Source organism: Triticum urartu, chromosome 6A, assembly GCF_056163025.1.
Source record: "Triticum urartu cultivar PI428250 chromosome 6A, HENAU_Tu73, whole genome shotgun sequence".
Classification (NCBI taxonomy): Eukaryota; Viridiplantae; Streptophyta; class Magnoliopsida; order Poales; family Poaceae; genus Triticum; species Triticum urartu.
This window is the reverse complement of record NC_141878.1, coordinates 430940219-430957614: the sequence shown is the minus strand read 5'-3', so window position 1 is coordinate 430957614 and position 17396 is coordinate 430940219. Positions and strand designations below refer to the sequence as shown.

At 40.1% G+C, this 17396-nt stretch overlaps 1 pseudogene across 1 annotated transcript; it reads left to right on the top strand.

Annotated features, from left to right (window-relative positions):
* The first annotated feature begins 19 nt into the window (after window positions 1-19).
* On the top strand, window positions 20-17107 carry LOC125513660 (uncharacterized; annotated as a pseudogene). The gene is made up of 18 exons (XR_015608426.1): window positions 20-588; window positions 1307-1712; window positions 1805-1876; window positions 1966-2028; window positions 2894-3079; window positions 4072-4444; window positions 5318-5406; window positions 6691-7425; window positions 7663-7941; window positions 8696-8851; window positions 11900-12159; window positions 12256-12685; window positions 12762-13103; window positions 13889-14693; window positions 14811-14869; window positions 15680-16141; window positions 16616-16654; window positions 16763-17107. The product of XR_015608426.1 is annotated as an uncharacterized LOC125513660 (transcript).
* The last annotated feature ends 289 nt before the right edge of the window (window positions 17108-17396 follow it).

Below are 17396 nucleotides of genomic sequence, written 5' to 3'. Positions count from 1 at the left end.
CTATACCATCACCACGTTCTCACCGGCCTTCGCCGTCACTGCGCCGGCGCGGCCACCGGCGAACGACCTCAACTCGTCGTAGCGCTTAAGCTTCCTCTCCCCCGACCTCAGACTCCCCAGTCCCCATCGTGTGTCGGAACAGATGCGGCTAGAGCCAAAACCCTAACCCCTTGAAACAGCTGCCTCCTACTCGAGCTGCGGGCATGGACGCGCTCATCTCGGCGGCGCTCGAGGAGGTGTGCGCCCGCCTCTCCTACGGAATCCCCGTCACCGACCTCTGGCCGGCGCTACGCGGGGCGCTCGAGGCGGCCGGCCTCCCGCTCAGCCCCGCCGTCAAGCGCGTCCTGTGGGCTCGCCTTCTCGCGCTCCCTGTCATCAGCCTCGTGGTGGGCGACGGGGATGGATCGCCCGTCGCGCCCGGCGACCCGGCGGAGAAGGACGTGGGGGAGGCAGAGCGGCGGGGCGTGCGGCTGGTGTCGAGCGCGCCGCTCAGGGACAACTTCCTTGGGATGTATGGCCACAGGTTCGCTAAATCGGAGCTCTGAGTGCCGTCCAGAAGGCCGCGCTAGAGCTTGTCGGGGCAAGCAGGTGCGCTCCGATGTACATTTGAGCAAAGTATCATATTGGTTGCTTACATCTCCCCTTTGTTTTCTATTAATCTGTGCCGAATTTCTGGCCCCCTTAATTTTTGTACATTTATGCCGACTTACCTGTGATCTTGTAATTCTTTGGGCTTAGGAGCTTCTGAATATTGAGTCAGTTATTTTACAATGCCTCCGTGATTATTTTAGTTATGAAGATTGGAGAATGTTCCCTATTCGGTGTACATATGAACCTCATTCTGGGATGTTTTCATGTGTGTGCTATAGAATTATTTTTGTCCGGCGGGAAATTATTCGATTTTACTGCCCCCCCCCCCCCCCCCCCCCCCCAATCATCCCACATACGACCACACATGTCAAATGGCAGGTTCAGTTGTGTCAGAGTTTCCATGCTATCTTGCTTTGGCAGGCCGACATTGGCTCCCTTGGACACGTTTTAAGGGGAGTGATAGATATGATCTGGTAAAAGTTGGCATGGCATCTCCCTTTGGCCGCTAAAAGTTTCAGGACTACTTGCTCTCACTTATCAAGTTTAGGTAGCATAAAATTCATTTTTCAAATTTAACCACATTCTCCAACACAATTGCTACTGCTTTCTTTTTTTATCTTTCTTCGCGATAATATATGAATTTGCAAATTGGCAACAAGATATCATGACTTTGGTAATAACGCCTGTGATATTTGTTTACCTTTTGTCATAATAGGACTGTTGGTGTAACACAGAATGATCTATGCAAAAAATTTCACATGAAAGGAAACAACTTCCATTTTATTGTAAAAAGCCTTGTATCACAGCGGCTGATAGTTAGACAATCAGCTCTCATAAAGGTGAAAGACAATGGGGCTGAGGGGGAAGAGGTTTCACATAATAAGCAGGTTATTAACACCAACTCATTATATCTGTCCCGATATGCCAAAGACATGAATATGAATTCACAACAAAGAATTGAGATTACAAAACCTGAACTACTGGGGAGCAATGAAGAGACCAACATTGCTTTGCAAGAAGATGGAGCTTTGGCTGTAAATTTGAAGAATGACATATCTGTTCATGATTATCTTCCAGCAATGGAAGCCATATGTGAAAAACTTGAAAATGCCAGTGGAAAGGTCAATTGTTCTCTTCTTTTTCCATTTGATACTCTGTTTTATTTGTTTCTGATTTGCACGTTTGCTAACCTGGGGCAATTATTTCCCTTTAGGCTTTCGTTGTATCAGATATAAAAGTTGATCTGGATTACAAGATGGCATATGGACACAGAGCATGGAGAAATGTAGGTTTGTTTATTATTGGTTACTGCAGATGTTCTCTATTTCCCTATTTCCTTCCTAATGGAGTATTTTGAGACGTCTTTTTCTTAAGGTATTGCATAGGCTAAGAGATGCACAGCTTGTTGAAGAATTCGATGCCAAAGTTGATGATAAGGTGATGTCAATGTTTCCTCCTGTTTCATTGTTATTTTCAGTTATTATTTATGCCATTATTTCATATTTTTTAGGGTTCATTCTTGTGGTTGCCCATGAATCTCTAATTAGCAAATTATCTATCTGTTGGAAGTCTGTTCTTCCTGGGATCTCCAATAACGCTCGAGTGCTAGGTGGCACTAGTTACTGTTACTAGCATTATTCCATTCCCTTGTTCAGTTCCTGCTGGAAACTTGCATATTGTTTTAGATTGAAGATTCAATTCCCCCCAAGCCCCAGGTCCATATTTCCTCAAATAAACAGAAGCAGAACACATAAGGTGATTCCAGAGCCCAGACAGTACTATCCAGTTTAAAGACAGGAAAGGCCAGACTAGAGACACCACCATGACAGATACAGTCATGGATAGACAACTATGAACTCATACGTATGTAAGGACAGACCCAGTGCATAGAAGCTCCCACACAAGGTGGGGTCTGGGGAGGGATTATAGGAACCTAGTCTTACCCCTGCAAAGTGCAATGCAGAGAGGCTGGTTCAAATCCAGGACCTCTTGGCACAAGTGGGGAGGACTTCACCACTGCGCCAGGCCTGCCCTCCAACTCATACATATGTAACAACAATAAAACCATATATAGACAGCTTATGAATGGCCTTAGTGATTACGAACTGCCTTATTAATTCAAGCAGTTCCATCCACCTTTTGGGCATTCTCCAATTGCAATGCTTCTTTCAGAGCTGCAAGAACACAATTTATTTGGCATAAGACTGCAGAATATTCAACTGCAATGCTCCGCCCTGCTGTACTCTATTACTTTGTTATATTTTTGCATACTTTGTTAATGAACTAGCTAGACCCTTTTCAGGTTGTTCGCTGTTTACGATTGCTGAAGAAATTTGATCCAGTTGAGTTCCAGTCGAAAAGTACAACCCAAGACTACAAAATTGGCGAGAAACGCCAGGCAACTGATCAAGTTATGGAGCTTCCATTAGAGAACTGTATATATGATATGATCAAAGCTGAAGGGTCAAAAGGTATAACCCTTGTCGAGGTACTTCTCTGAACCTTCCAACAGCACCACACAGTGCGCTACATTCCTTCATAGCTTTGACACATTGCTTCATTTCCAGGAGTACTGCTTTTCTCTGATAGTTGAATACTTGAATCTGGTTACGAGTCAAAACCAGATTGAAATGTTGACAGATTTGGTTGTTTTAGCAACTGCTTAGTTAATTTAGCAACTTGGAGGACATCAATAATTTCCCACGTCAAGATAGGACAAGCTCCTGAAAACAAACTTTTACAGCTTACTTTGGTTTTAAACTTATTTTTTTGATGTGCTACAACAGATTGGATAGTGTTCATCCACTTAAATATCTTTCTCAGTACCTATATGGTCTGCATTATCGTTATGACAAATCCCCATAATCCATATTCAAGGAAGTGAGAATTTCCATTGTCCAGTTCAAAAGGACTTCCAGTGTTAATAATCATAGCTGTAGTTCAACATCTGCACTATCAGGAATACAACGTGTATAGTGGCCTGCAGACTATCTATTGCTAGTTTGCTACCCACAACTGTTAAAAGGTTTTAGTCATAGTGTCATATGGCACTACTGGCAGAATTCTGGTTATACTTGGACATAAACATGTGTCTTAATGTTTTATTAGCAGGCGTATTTGTGCCTATATTAGTACTTCTTTTTTTGCTTCTAACTGCATGGCCTTAACGAATTTATTTATTGAAATTTCATTTACTGCAAAACTTAAAAATGACACATGATCTTTTCTTTATGGCATAACATTCTTGCCAATACAATAACCTTCTGATTGTGGTTTCTAATGAAAAATTAGCTGCATGCCACAAAACGTCCTTGCACTATGAACCCAACAATGTGGTGTTGGTGGTGAATATACAAGGCATCTTTAGTGCACATCATTATGTAATACACATTGGTGTTGTTTATCTCATCTAATGTGGCAAATTAGTTATTTGTATTTCCTGAAATTAGTAACTTGTGTTCTCATATTACACACAACCAGCTTGGCAAACGTCTTGGGCATAAGAATTCAAGAAGGCTTCATAAAAGAGTGTCATCCATGCGCCAAAGATTCAATTTGACTTGGGATGCTGAAGTTTCAGATAAGACATCTCAGTACCGAGTTTGGACTTCAAAAGACTTTTTGCACTACAAATCTGGTACTGCTCTGCAAAGTTTTGAGGCACTCCCAGGTGATCATGTCAAGCGTTCCGATTCGTGGTCACTAGTTCCATCTAGTGGATTGGATTCTCATAGCTCTCATGGCAACAATAATGAACTCTTGTATGAAGCGGAATGCCATGATGAGCAAGTTGGACATTCTCTCCAAAGCAGCCATGAAGCTTGTGTTGGAGTTTCCCAACTAGTTAAACAAGGTACAGTAATCTAAATTCCTGTCGCTAACTGTGTATTCTCTCTGCGCTTTACATTTGTTTGTGAACTGCAAGCTGCCGTAAAAGCTTTATGGTATTTCACTATTTTTTCCACAAAATTTTAATTATGATTGGCTTCCACAGCTTTGAGTTATGTCCACTCATAGATCCAACAAAATCATGTGCATGAGTTCCCAAAATTATCACATATGGAAGGGTATATTCTACAAACATACAAAATTTCAAGATCACAATCCATTGTATTTGTGTGATATGAAAAAGACATACTCTGTGAACACTATGCAATCTATATTCACTGAATACTATGAAATTTCGAACACCCTTTACCCTAAAATTTTCAGATAGTTCAAAACTTCTTTCATGATTTTCACACATTTGCAACATTTAGGGAATTCTTACCTAATATGTCTGCAATCAATAAGTATTGCAGCAACCTTGAGTGTACAAAATATTTCCTGTTTTTATTTATCTGTTGCCCTTTTTGTATGTACCCTCTCAGCCTCTCCATTGTTTCTCTAAGACACAGTTTGACTTAGAATGGTCTATGGTATTCTTTAATCTTGACCATTAATTTATTTCACAGAACATTTTTTTAGTAATGGCAAAATCATGATCGTGAAAAGAACTTTGAAATGCAAATCTACTGGTACCGTTTTGGTGCCAGTCAACCTATATATTATTTCCATTCTGAATAAATGTTGGTAGAAAATTACAAAAAATGAACCTCAAAATACATGGATGCGTTATTAAAATGTGTAGAGTGCACAAAACCACATGTTTAGGTCATATGGGTTGTAGAGAGGAAATACTGGTCAGTTAAATGCAGATAATCACATGTTTTCTCTTCTCTTTTAGATAAACTTGCTTTGGGTCGGAAGAAGCATCGGTGCCCCCCTTCAACTTCTGATGATCGACGACAGAGAAGGATTCTACACATGTTGAAGGTGCTTGCTAAGTATTCGTTAATCAGTTTTTTTTCATATGAACCATCTGTTCAAATACAAATGTGCTCTAAATTACTGCTTTTACTGTGCTTGATCTTGGCATGAAGTAACGCTCGCTCTTGACTTGATGCACTTCACAAGTTCACAAGAACATTAACATCGTCTGTGTCCTACTTGCGTACCTTTAGTTGCATCGCTTTTGCAAACATGAGCTCAGTTTATGTATTGTAACCATTTTCATGCACTTTTTTTTACAATTTACAGGAACATAACATGGTCTATGCTTCTGTAAATACTAGTAATTACAATTAAATTACTTTGTGCAATATGTTGTCTTCAGCAATTGTATCATAAGCCACAAAATCCCCTTCTCATTTTACCCTTTTTAATAGGACTTCAATTATCTATTCATTTCGTGCACTAATCATTTGAAACTGCTGAAATGTGTTCATTAAGAGTTCTTTTAGTGAAAAAGAAACCCAAACCCCTTCCCTAGAAGTCACTCCTTTTGTCATTTACCACCCTATTAAGTTATTCGGGTCCATTGATTCATCTATAAATCATTCTACCATCTTAAGACACTCTTGTAGGGTTCATTTATCTCATTTTCTCACGAATTTCTGTTGAATTCGTGACACGTCAGCAGCCACAGACGAATGGGATCGAGCAGACAGCCTCGTCTGGTTTCTCTCCGTCTTTCTTAACAATAGCTTCCCTCTTTCCTTACTGTGGCGTCACTGTAGGTGATAGACTGATATGGCTGTGTCCCTGTGTATCCCATGTGTCATGTGATATTGGGATGGTTGCATTGCCTCTCTAATATGTCATGCTTCAATAAAAACCACCAGAATTTCACGATAAATTGTAAAAATGAACAGGTAGGTGTGTATATCTATGGTAAAATGCTTTCTGGTGATGCTGATAAACTAGAATGGCTTATAGGAGGCTACATCATCCCATGTAAAACTATGTCAGCCTGTGGATTCTGGCCTTAATATTCCTTATACCAGCATGCTTCTATCTGGGAAGTACAGCTCTATGGTACCAGTACAAGACTATCATCCTTCTTTCTTTTTAATGTTTCATGTTTATCATTTATTTATTCCTCTTCATTTTTTTATTTGTAATAAATGAAAGCACTTCATAGTTATCTTAGTAGGACTTGCAAGAAGTAACATCATTTTTTGTTCTTTTGTGTACACACGGTCATGTCCATGCATGTTCATGCACTCCTGAATGTCTTCTTGCATTTCATTGTTTTGCACCTTTTTTTTTCCTTTGCAGAAAAAGAAATTTGTGCTAAAGGTGGAGTTACATAAATGGTTAGAGAGACTTGAGAAGGAAAATGGCAAAATGATGGATAGGAAAACATTGGCTCGCACGTTGAATAAGCTTCAGCAAGAGGGCAGCTGTAAATGTATCAAAGTCAGTGTCCCTTTGGTTACAAGCTACACCCGCAATCGTCTCATTGATGTAATACTTCATTCTTCTGTTGGGGACTTATCACCAGAACTTGTTGATCAAATTAGGATGAGGCAGCGGAACTTTGACACTGAAACTCGTTCTGGTGCAGCAGCTAAACTGAAGCAAAATCAACATAAGACAGCCATACCTGGTCTGAGGATTTCACGCAGAGTTAAAGATAACAAACCGTTAATAATAGAAGCTATGCATGCCAATGGATTTATAGGTGCAAAAATGATCCGGGTGAAGCTGTTCCATAAATTTCTGTGGGTATATGTTAGTTGTTTGCCAGGTTGCTGCATACCAGCTGGTTATGCTGAAGAAGGGCAGCATGCCAAGGACCTTAATCAATCATCTCCGTTATTTTCGATGGCAGCAGCTATAAATGAAATGCCTGTCGAACTCTTTCTACAAGTTGTGGGATCAGCCAAGAAGATCGATAACATGATAACTAAGGTGCTTTCAGAACTTCCTACCGAGGAATACAACCAGCTCATGGATACTCATGCTAAGGGACGACTCTCACACTTAATAAATATTTTAGATAAGCTCAAGGTAATGTTCCGTGTCTTCGATGTTTGCGAGAATCTAGAAAATTAGAAGTTTTTAAAGGAAAAAACTAAGAATACAAACCTGAAGTTCTTTTAGGTTGATAAGTGCCTGATGCATGATCTTATTTAGCAAAGTCAACTTCATGTTTATTGCGATTCAACTTCCATGATATCTTAATTCACTAGGGCGCAGCGGACTTGTAATGACCCAGTTCTGCACTTCTGTGGCTTTGTTTGCTAGTTGCTCCAACTTGCAAATGAACTTGTAGATGAGTCAGGTGTACCATCAGATGCTGCGCCTACACATTCAATGGAGCTCAGGCCTTATATTGAAGAACCAATACGAAGAATTCTTCCATCATCACATGTTAATTTGAATCATCGTCCAAAAATTCGGCATGATTTTGTGCTTTCAAAGCAGGAGTTTGTTGATGCTTACTGGGAAACATTAGAGTACTGCTATCTGACAGCTGGCTTGACTGAGCCGTTAAGTGCCTTCCCTGGCTGTGCTGTACCTGAGGTTGGTTATCATTGCTGTGCATTGTTGCAGTATTATCTCAAAATAGTACTCCCTCCGATCTATAATTAGTGTTATTTTAGTTCAAATTTGAACTAAAACCGCGACACTTATTATGGATCGGAGGGAGTAATATTTTACTGTTGATTTACCTGTTACCATCTTTAAATGCTCATTTTCTTTCTTATCCCGTTATGTACTTTGAAAATAATGTGTATATATATTTGTCAAAATTTGACTGCTGCATCATTGACTTAACTGTATAGTTCTGTTTACACTAACTTATGTTTCATTCTCTACACATCTTGCATTTCATTGTCCTTTCTGGTTGTGGTAAATGGTTTTGCCTGTAAGATCCTTTCAGCTAAGATGTTCCTGTTCATTTGAACGTCCAATGCTGATCTGTTTTATAAATTCGCGGCCTTCCAATTTTACCTTCTGAGTATATCTCAGTATCGTATTTGGCTGCTACTGCTGTTAACTGCTCCATCAATATTCATGATTTGGTGTTGCATTGCTGCTGCCCAAATCTAGTCAACAGTGTCGGCACTTTTAAAACCTGCTTTCCAGGATCTCGATATTGTCATACTGATATGTGCTTTTTAGTTCCTTGCTAATATGCTCTTTTTTATCATAAATGTTGCCAGCTGCAAGCATTTTGCTGATTGCCATTTTTTTTATATAATCTGGAAACAATATTTTCTGGCATTGGCAGTTCTACCTCATCGAGCTTTATATAGTACCATGTTTAATGCAGGTTTCTCATCCTCGTTCGTGGAGTTCTCGTAGAGTAATGACTATTGAATAACGGCGGGAGTTACAAAAGCGTATTAGAAAAATCAGTGAGGAGGGGAGAATTCCTTTCAAAGATTGTCTTGTAATCGCAATAGAGTTGAATCTCTCTCTAGAGCAGGTATGAGCTCGTAATTTCCCTCCATCTTCATGTGAGGGCAATTTATCTGCAGCATTAGTCTGAATAATATTTGACTTGGTTTTGCACTACCATTGAACTTATATGCTAGTTCTTTTCTACAACTTTGTGTTTTCGGGCAGTCCATATTGAGTGCATATAGATTTTTTGAAAGGTCAAACCTCACAAACTTTGACCAAGTTTATGGAGAAAAAATATTTACATCTAGAATGCCAAACATATATCATTACATTCACCATAAGATATAGTTACATATTTTATATATTTGGTACTGCAGATATAGATAGTTTTCTCTATAAACTTGATCAAAGTTTGACTTTTGAAAAAAAATCTATATGCACTACATTATGCAATCCTATGGTCTACACCCTTCTTACATACTGTAATCAAGATGGAACTTGACCACACGGTAGTAAGTTCCATCATGAGCCCCCTTTGTCATGGAAATTGGGCATGCGACGAATGCTGAGCACAGGAAGGTGGGTGCTGCTCTAGTACCACCTGAGAGAGTAGAAAGCATTTCAGGAACAAGTCCAAATGTGTTCAACTGCTCATACAAAGGAACATTAATAAGACCCGCTAGATGTTTTTAGAGACATAGAAAACCAAAGGCAGTAATAACTTGATCCAAATATCTTAGGGGCATGGTATGTAAATTCCGAAGGATAACAAGAACTGTAGTTTTGTATTTGGACTTTTGGAGGAAATTTAATTCAATTTTTCTTCTTATTGGGGTAGAAATGGATATTGAATTATTTCTACTAAATGTCTGCTTGGGTTTGCTACCACAGTTGAATTGAGTTTGTAAAAATGGAGGCTCAATGCGTTTCCAAGTTGAAATAGAATTGGGCTTACAATTCAACTTTCTGTTTGGTTGCTAAAGAATCCACAGATAACATATTGGTCACCACCCAAAACCAAATCATATTTGGCTGCCAGAGAAATGGAATCACACATGTGGTCGAGTGGCTTCACCGTGAATCCCCGGTGGAAGCAGAAGAGGTGGTGGGAGCTGGCTGGCGGCAGAGGCTATGGGCTGTTGCCACCCGAGCCGAAGACAGGGAGGAGGAAGAAACAGTTCATGATGTCGGATGTACTTGAGATCTTGCTGGTTGCAGTCAGTGCCACAGGCTGCCATCTGAGCGTTATCCCCACCTAATAACTCAAAGGTGGAGGAAGAAGCAACCATTGTCAGAGGGGAGAATAGAGGAGGCGGCCAGAGGTGGAGAATGGAGATGCTGTACCAGATCCTGATGGAAGGAAGGGAAGAAGCAAGAAGATGACGGAGGCAGGGGGGCTGTGGAGGTGGTCAAGGGGACACAGGCTGACTGGTGGCCGTTGGTGGAGGTTGACAAAGGCACGGCATCGGATATGAGAGGAAGTGGGGGTGGCCTTCGAGCAAGCAGATCTTGCATTCAATTACAAAGAATTCAGAGTGTTTATGGCTCAGTACTTTGCAAGCCCCCCCCCCCCCCCCCCCCCCCCCCCCCAATTCCTCTTCCAGATCCTAATAGCATTCGAACAGCCGATATTCAGAAGACTCGATTTCAGTTCCTGAGTTCCAAGTCTAGTTCCAACATCCAAACAGGGTGTAATACAATATGGCTGACCTCATATAACTAAGAGTATAATTTTGACAAGCTAACATAACAAAAATGTGCAGTCTGGCTCTTTTGATTTGTCAAGGTTAAAGTTCGATTCCGCATCACAAAATTCATAACTTGGCAGGCTTGCTTGTTACACTCTGCACTGTGGGATGGACGGGCGGACGGCCTCTTTAAGCCTATCCTAGTGAATCTTCATTTGACTTATTTTCTGCCATGCACATGCGTGTGCTCTTCGAAGTTTATGTGGCACATTTTTTCCGAACATGTACTTAAATGCATGCTATTTTGTATTAGAAGAAACCGTCAAGAAGGTGGCAAAAGTATTCAAAACCACCAAAAGTGGCTGTCCTAAAAACCAAGACTAAAGGTATGAAACAAGTAAAAACAAAACTGCCTAGCTAACCAAACAGAAAGGAAACTAGGGGTGAGGATCCTTTGTTTCTGCTAGTTTCCGGAGATCAGCTTTGCTGAGAATGCTATCGGCCAGTGATTGGCCAGTTAACTAGCTCATGGTATGATACTATAAATGGAATTGAACAACAAATCTGAGCCCAGTGCCGCAGTGGGAGGTAGGTAGGGAGGGGATTCAGGCCATATTGCAAACCCCGACTACTGCTGCCGGTCATTGGACCTTTAATTTTCACATCTTACCCACAGTACAGGAAGGGAAGGAGGGAACTCGAGAGAGTACTTAGGCCTGATGGCATACCCCAACAGCCTCCACTTGTCTGGTCCTTCCTACTTGCATCTGCATCTGCTGCTGCTCTCTGCCCTGCTGCTTGTTGTGGCGGCTGCTACTGTTCATGGTGGAGGTCTGGTAATATTAGGGCACAGGATTTAATGTATTGGACCACACTTAGAGAAGATTCAACATGCATAGCATATAATTTGTTGATACTAATGAACCATGAAAAATCATGGAGCAATTGTAGCATATCTCCAACACAGGTCCACCTTTATTCCTTTTATTCTTCACATATGGCCATGATTTTTTCAAGCAAACATACCTTAATTAGCACAACACACAGGATGTTCACCTTTGTTTCCTTTTATGGCTTTCTTCACATGTGGCCATGATTTTTTCAAGCAACCATATCTTAATTAGCACAACACGCAGGACTTTTTTTCCATTGTGTTGGTACAATAAAAATATACAACTGCTAATTGTCTGATATGTGTACGTAAGCTACTCATAAGGTGTGAAGATTATATGGTCAGGAAGGCATTTTCTTGTATTTTTTCTTCAGTTTCAGTTAGTAATAGTGTCCTTAATTGCTTATCCTGCCAGCAGTCACTGCCTGCTTGTTTCTTAAGTTATGATTGTTTCATTATCCTAGTTGAAATATTGTTTATATCTGATTTGTTTTGTCCATTAGTTCCTATTCAGTATTACTGACTGGCAGGATTTTTTCTATTAATGTAGGTGCTTTGTGTTTCGTACTCTCAGAATAGACAGCTCATCTTTCCTACACAAAAGCAGCAACGAGCTAGTTCTGGATCGATCTGTCAGAAAAGGAAAAGATCTGCTAATAAGGTTACCCTACGGTTTATTAAACAAAAAGTTGAAGCCAGTGGATCCTCTGGAAAGATATCAACCCAGTCTACCCTGGATGAGGGATTACCAGGGAGCATCTATGCATCATCCACTGGTAAGAAGTTCGTGTGGACATATGAATCTGACAGGTATAGTTTCGTTCTGCACCTACTACAGACCTTACTACGGAGCTAAAAAAATGTTTCCCATCGCGCTGGAGCCTGATTGGTTATTATTATCTGCAGAAAACTGCTGATGATCTACACTAGATTTTGTGCAGCACGCGGACCCAAATGTCAATGGAATTCTCTCTCTGGTCTTCCAGCTGCACCACCTACATGTCGTAGAAGGATGGCATATTTAAATAAAAACATAAATATAAGAAAAGCTGTTGTCCGAATCTGTAGCCTTCTCAGATAGGAAAGGAGATCGAAAGAGAGGGAATCCCATTCTCATATGTCAAATTCTAGTCATGAGAACTGTGTGGATTCAGATTCTGAGATATTCAATTGGGATTATTTTGAAGATCCAGAAATAAAAAATGCACTTGATGAAGTCCTTGAATTCATCCGAGTAGAAAACGTGAACCAGACCAGGAAAGCTGAGCCTAATAATGCAAAGTGCAACAATGATAATAATGCCAACGAGGAAATTCCAAGTGGGCAGAAAGAGCAGGTAAGTAATTGTCATTTAACCTGAACTTCCAACCTATGTTTTGGTTAATACCGATCTTTCACCTTGAATTAATCAGGTTATGCAAGGTGTTACCAGTACAAGCACTGCAGTTCCAGAAGCTGGATCACGTGAGCTTGCAGAATTGCCTAGACAATCAAATGCACCCCATGCTAGTAACAGCGTGGACGGTCCCTGTGCATCTGATGAAAACATCATTAAGGTCAACAAAGATGAAACTACTAGAAGATATGGATGCAAATCTTTAGCAGTTGCCAATGCGATAGAGCTTCTGAAGTTGGTTTTTCTCAGCACATCATCAGGATCAGAAGTACAGGCTTCATTAGCTACAACCCTCCAGCTGTATTCACAGAGCGAAATTGTGGCTGCCTTTTCCTTTCTTAGTGAGAAGAAGTTCACGGTTAGTATTTGCTAACTTATGCAGTTAAGCACCCATTGAATATCCAGTCTCTGCTATTGTTCAGTTTGCTCAGCCCAGCTCAGGTCTTTTAACCCATATTAACTTCCCTTGATTGCAAAGTGCAACATTTAGCTTCATTGCTTGTGAAACCTAGATATTTTCCTCCATTTCTTGCTGTGAGAAAACTATCCTTGCAGTCCTACCACTTCTACTTATAAATAACTGTTTATATGACTCGAAATTTGCTAACCATGGTTTGTGATCACAAAAATTATACTTCATCTGAAGCATGGTCCTATCAGTCCATCACAAATCACCATTCAGAAAGTAACTCGATATAGAACTAACATGTACAAATATAAGCTTGTGGTGGGGGAATAGCATGGACGTAGATGTTGGGTTCTGATGTTGATAACTGGAAATTCATTATGAAGCCGGAAGCTAAATACGATGTGATTGCCTAGCTAACGTTGTCCGGATTTATGAATGTGGTGCATGTCATGTTTATGCCCGTGTTATCACAGCTTTTACTTTCCCCATGTTATAAGCACCTGAGTTTGCAGTGGAGCTATGCTGATAATCTTTATTCTTAGCATGTGCTGTAAAGGATGATTAGTCTGTTCAGCATCTTCACTGTTATCCTGTCTGTAATCATGTCAGGAATCATAGAGTTCCTTCAATTCTGTAATGAGCTGGAGCAGACAGTTTGATTTTTAAGTCTAATATGTGATATAAGACAACAGCTATTTTGTACCGCTGTTCTTACTTCTCCCTGCATTTTGCAGGTTAGTGGACATGGAACAAAGCCATACACCCTTTCTAGAAAATTCTTCTTCAAGGCTTCTCATTCACCCTTCCCATTTGGTTCTGGAAAAAAGGCTTCTGAATTTTCCAACTGGCTTATAGGGCAGCAAAGGAACACTGCAGACAATAGAATTTATTTGTATCCAGATGTAGAATGTGGAGAAATTGTTTATCTCTTTTCGCTGGTTTCGTCTGGAGGGTTGTTCATTTCACCTTCCTTGTCAAGCGAAGGAGTTGGTGATGCTGATGGGTCTAATAGTTCCAGCCCTTTGGTTGAAGATACCAGTGGACTAAATGATGGTACTCACAAACGCAAGGCTGATACGGTGGAACAGGAAAGCAGTGCGGCTAAGAAAAACAAACTTTGCTACCGCCGTGAGAAAGGTTTCCCTGGTATCCAAGTTGTTCTGAATCAGGACAGAATTCAAACAAACTATCTCACGCAGGAGTTACATGATAAAGAGTGCCTTATTTTTAGTTTAGCCCAGGAAATGAGCATGAGGGATGTTGATTCACAGGTTGAAAGCCCCGACACGTCACTGTATTTAAACAACTCCAGTTCATGTCGACATATGCTGTCTGAATCTCATTTGGAAAGCTCTTATAATGGATGGCCTTGGGATACTATGAAAATATATGCAGACCAGTTACCATCATTATCTTGTAATCAAAATGAATTGTCCATATTGTCTTCTGATCTGTTCAGAAGCGCATTTTATGTTATTTATCAAGGTGGCGAAGGAGGAGTTAATTTGAGAGAATTGTCACAGAAACTGCATCCATTAGGTACTTGCTGTTCTCATGAATAATCATTTGCGTGGTTTTTATAACTTAGTTGTTGCATAAGGTGGTCTTTTTTTTGGTAGGTATAGTTCATTTTTGTTTTGATCGTATCCACTGCAGGCACACAGTTAGTTGATGTGATTGTTCATACACTCAAGAGATTTCATCTGGCCATGGAGGTAAAGCTGTAAACTTGTGTATGATAGACTAGTTGTGTACTTGTTTATCAACATATTTATCACTGTTTAGCAAGAGGTCATTCAATTCACTTCATTCAACACCTAGTTGTGACTATTTCCACTGTTCTGGTTTGTTATCAGTTGTCTATAAAATTCAACCAACAGATCTTGTTACCAACATACACTTTGTTTCTTCATATTTATAGAAATCTGTAGAGGGTAACATAGCTAAAAAATGTACATCTGCTGTTAGTTGTAGGATTCTGCTACAAACTTTTGATCATGCCAGTGGAATAACAGAGAAAACATGAAAACCAAAGTCCAATATGTACACTCAAACTGTTCAATTTTTTACTATACATAAAGCATTTTAATTTTTCAAATGAAATCGGTTTTCATATTTTTCAAGCATGTGATTGGAGACCTTGCAGATCTGTCAAACAACAAATAAAAAAGAGCAGAGGAGTATATATCTGCTTCATAGATGTGAGAGAATGTAGCACCTTGTACATACTAGGCACTTTAACTGTGGTAAGATGGAGAAAACCAAGTGCAGATCATGTGGTATTCTTCAATCCTGTGTTCACCTTTTTTAAGGATGCTAGCTGTCTTGCCCTTTTTCCTTTCCTTTTTGAGATGAAGCCTTGAGTTGTTAGAGCAATGCATTACTTTTAAAGTTTGAAGCTATCCACGGCTTCTGTTATTTCATCCTATTTATTCATATATGGGAGTCACCATGTCTGCTCAATTGTATTTCATCCCTATTTATTCATATATTGGAGTCACCATGTGTGCTCAATTGCTTTATAGGTCAATGCGTACGATGGTTTCCAGATCGTTGACTCATTACATAAGTCAAAGTATCATATAACCACACTTGCAGAATACAGCCATTGCAGCTGTTCACAAGCTCGAGGTTCTCAAATAATGGAGACTGGAGGCACAGAAAATGTATTGAAAGAGAAGCATGCCATGTGTAGTAAGCAGGGAACTATAAAAAAACTTGGTGATGGGCACACAGTCACAATTCTTAGTGGTGAAAGCAAGTCAAGTTCATCTCATATGTGCAGTCAAAATCGTCGAGATAAGGAAATAGTGTCTACTCCATCACAAGACAACAGGGAGAGTGATTGCTGCCATGCTTGTGAAAGGCATATTTATCACCCTATATTGCCATGGATAAATGGTGATGGCAGCATCAATAGTACCGTCTATGAAGGTTTAACTCGTCGAATTATTGGCTATGTGATGCAATATCCAGGAACAGTAGAGGTGCATATCTATTTTTATCATCTATATCTGCTTTTTATGTATTTGGAAAATTTTGTGTACCACTAGTTGTGAACTCTTGAATCAACCCTAATTCATAATAATAGTGTATTTTGTCACAATCTTGACCAAGCATCCTGTTATTAAGATCTGGAGGAAAACTTGTTTTACTTCACGCATTCCAAACAACTTAGCATGTGAAACCTGTACTGAGAGAATTGCAGCTTCCAAGTGGTATTGCGAAAAGAATGCACCCCTGCTTTGTAAAACAAACATATTCATACACGAGACCCAAACTACTTTATTATGTTTGTGTCCTTTCTTACTTTTTGAGGAAAGGTGACACTTCGCACATTTACAAGAAAAATCTCAGGTCTTCCTATTCGTATGGTCTTCGAAATTGCTTTATGTTTCCACCTATCGTTGTCAACATGGTTATGTTAGAAGTTCTGATCGTATGCTTTGCTATTGTGTTAGGAGGATGTTATCCACAAGATGGATGTATTGAATCCTCAGGTATGGTACCTTTGTCTATTTGTGCCAGTATCATCTATATTCAAACGATTGCTGTTTAATGACTATGATGTACGCTTTGCCTCGTACATTGTCTTGCTGTTTTTGCAGACATGCAGGACCTTGTTGGAGAAGCTGACACTTGATAAACACCTCTATGTTCGGGTGTTCGAAGAACCTGTGCCTACGGCTCCCACCATATTGCAGAGTCTTTTCAGTCGGGACACCTGTACACAACCATGCAAGCGTAGAAGGCGTTACTTCTCTAACTCAACGAGCACATTCATGTTATAAGAGAAACTTGGTTTGTGTGCGAAGTTTTGGAAAGCGTTGTCTTGTCTAATTGTGTGGAATTGTAAAATATATCCGCGGTCACTGAATTTGAGTCATATATTCTTTTTGGTCACTGAACTTCAATATACTCGAAATATGTTCACTAAGAGCTTCTGAGTTGCACTTCATCCTCCAGTGAGGACTCGTCGTCTCTCCCTGCCAATGACGGGGGTCCAATCCTGCCGCTCATCTTAGCGGGAAATGAATCAAACGGCTGTGGATGTTGTAGACCTTCTGTCACATCCCAGATTTCCCCCCAAATCTGGTATATTAAAATTTTCACAGGAAATTATTTTTTTTAGGAAACACCCATGTTTGCCTAGGATTTGACTGTGATTGACTTTGAATTGTTTGATTGTTTGCCTGGAGGAATGAAAATCCAAATGCAACTAGTGAAGCCCTAGCAAGCCTT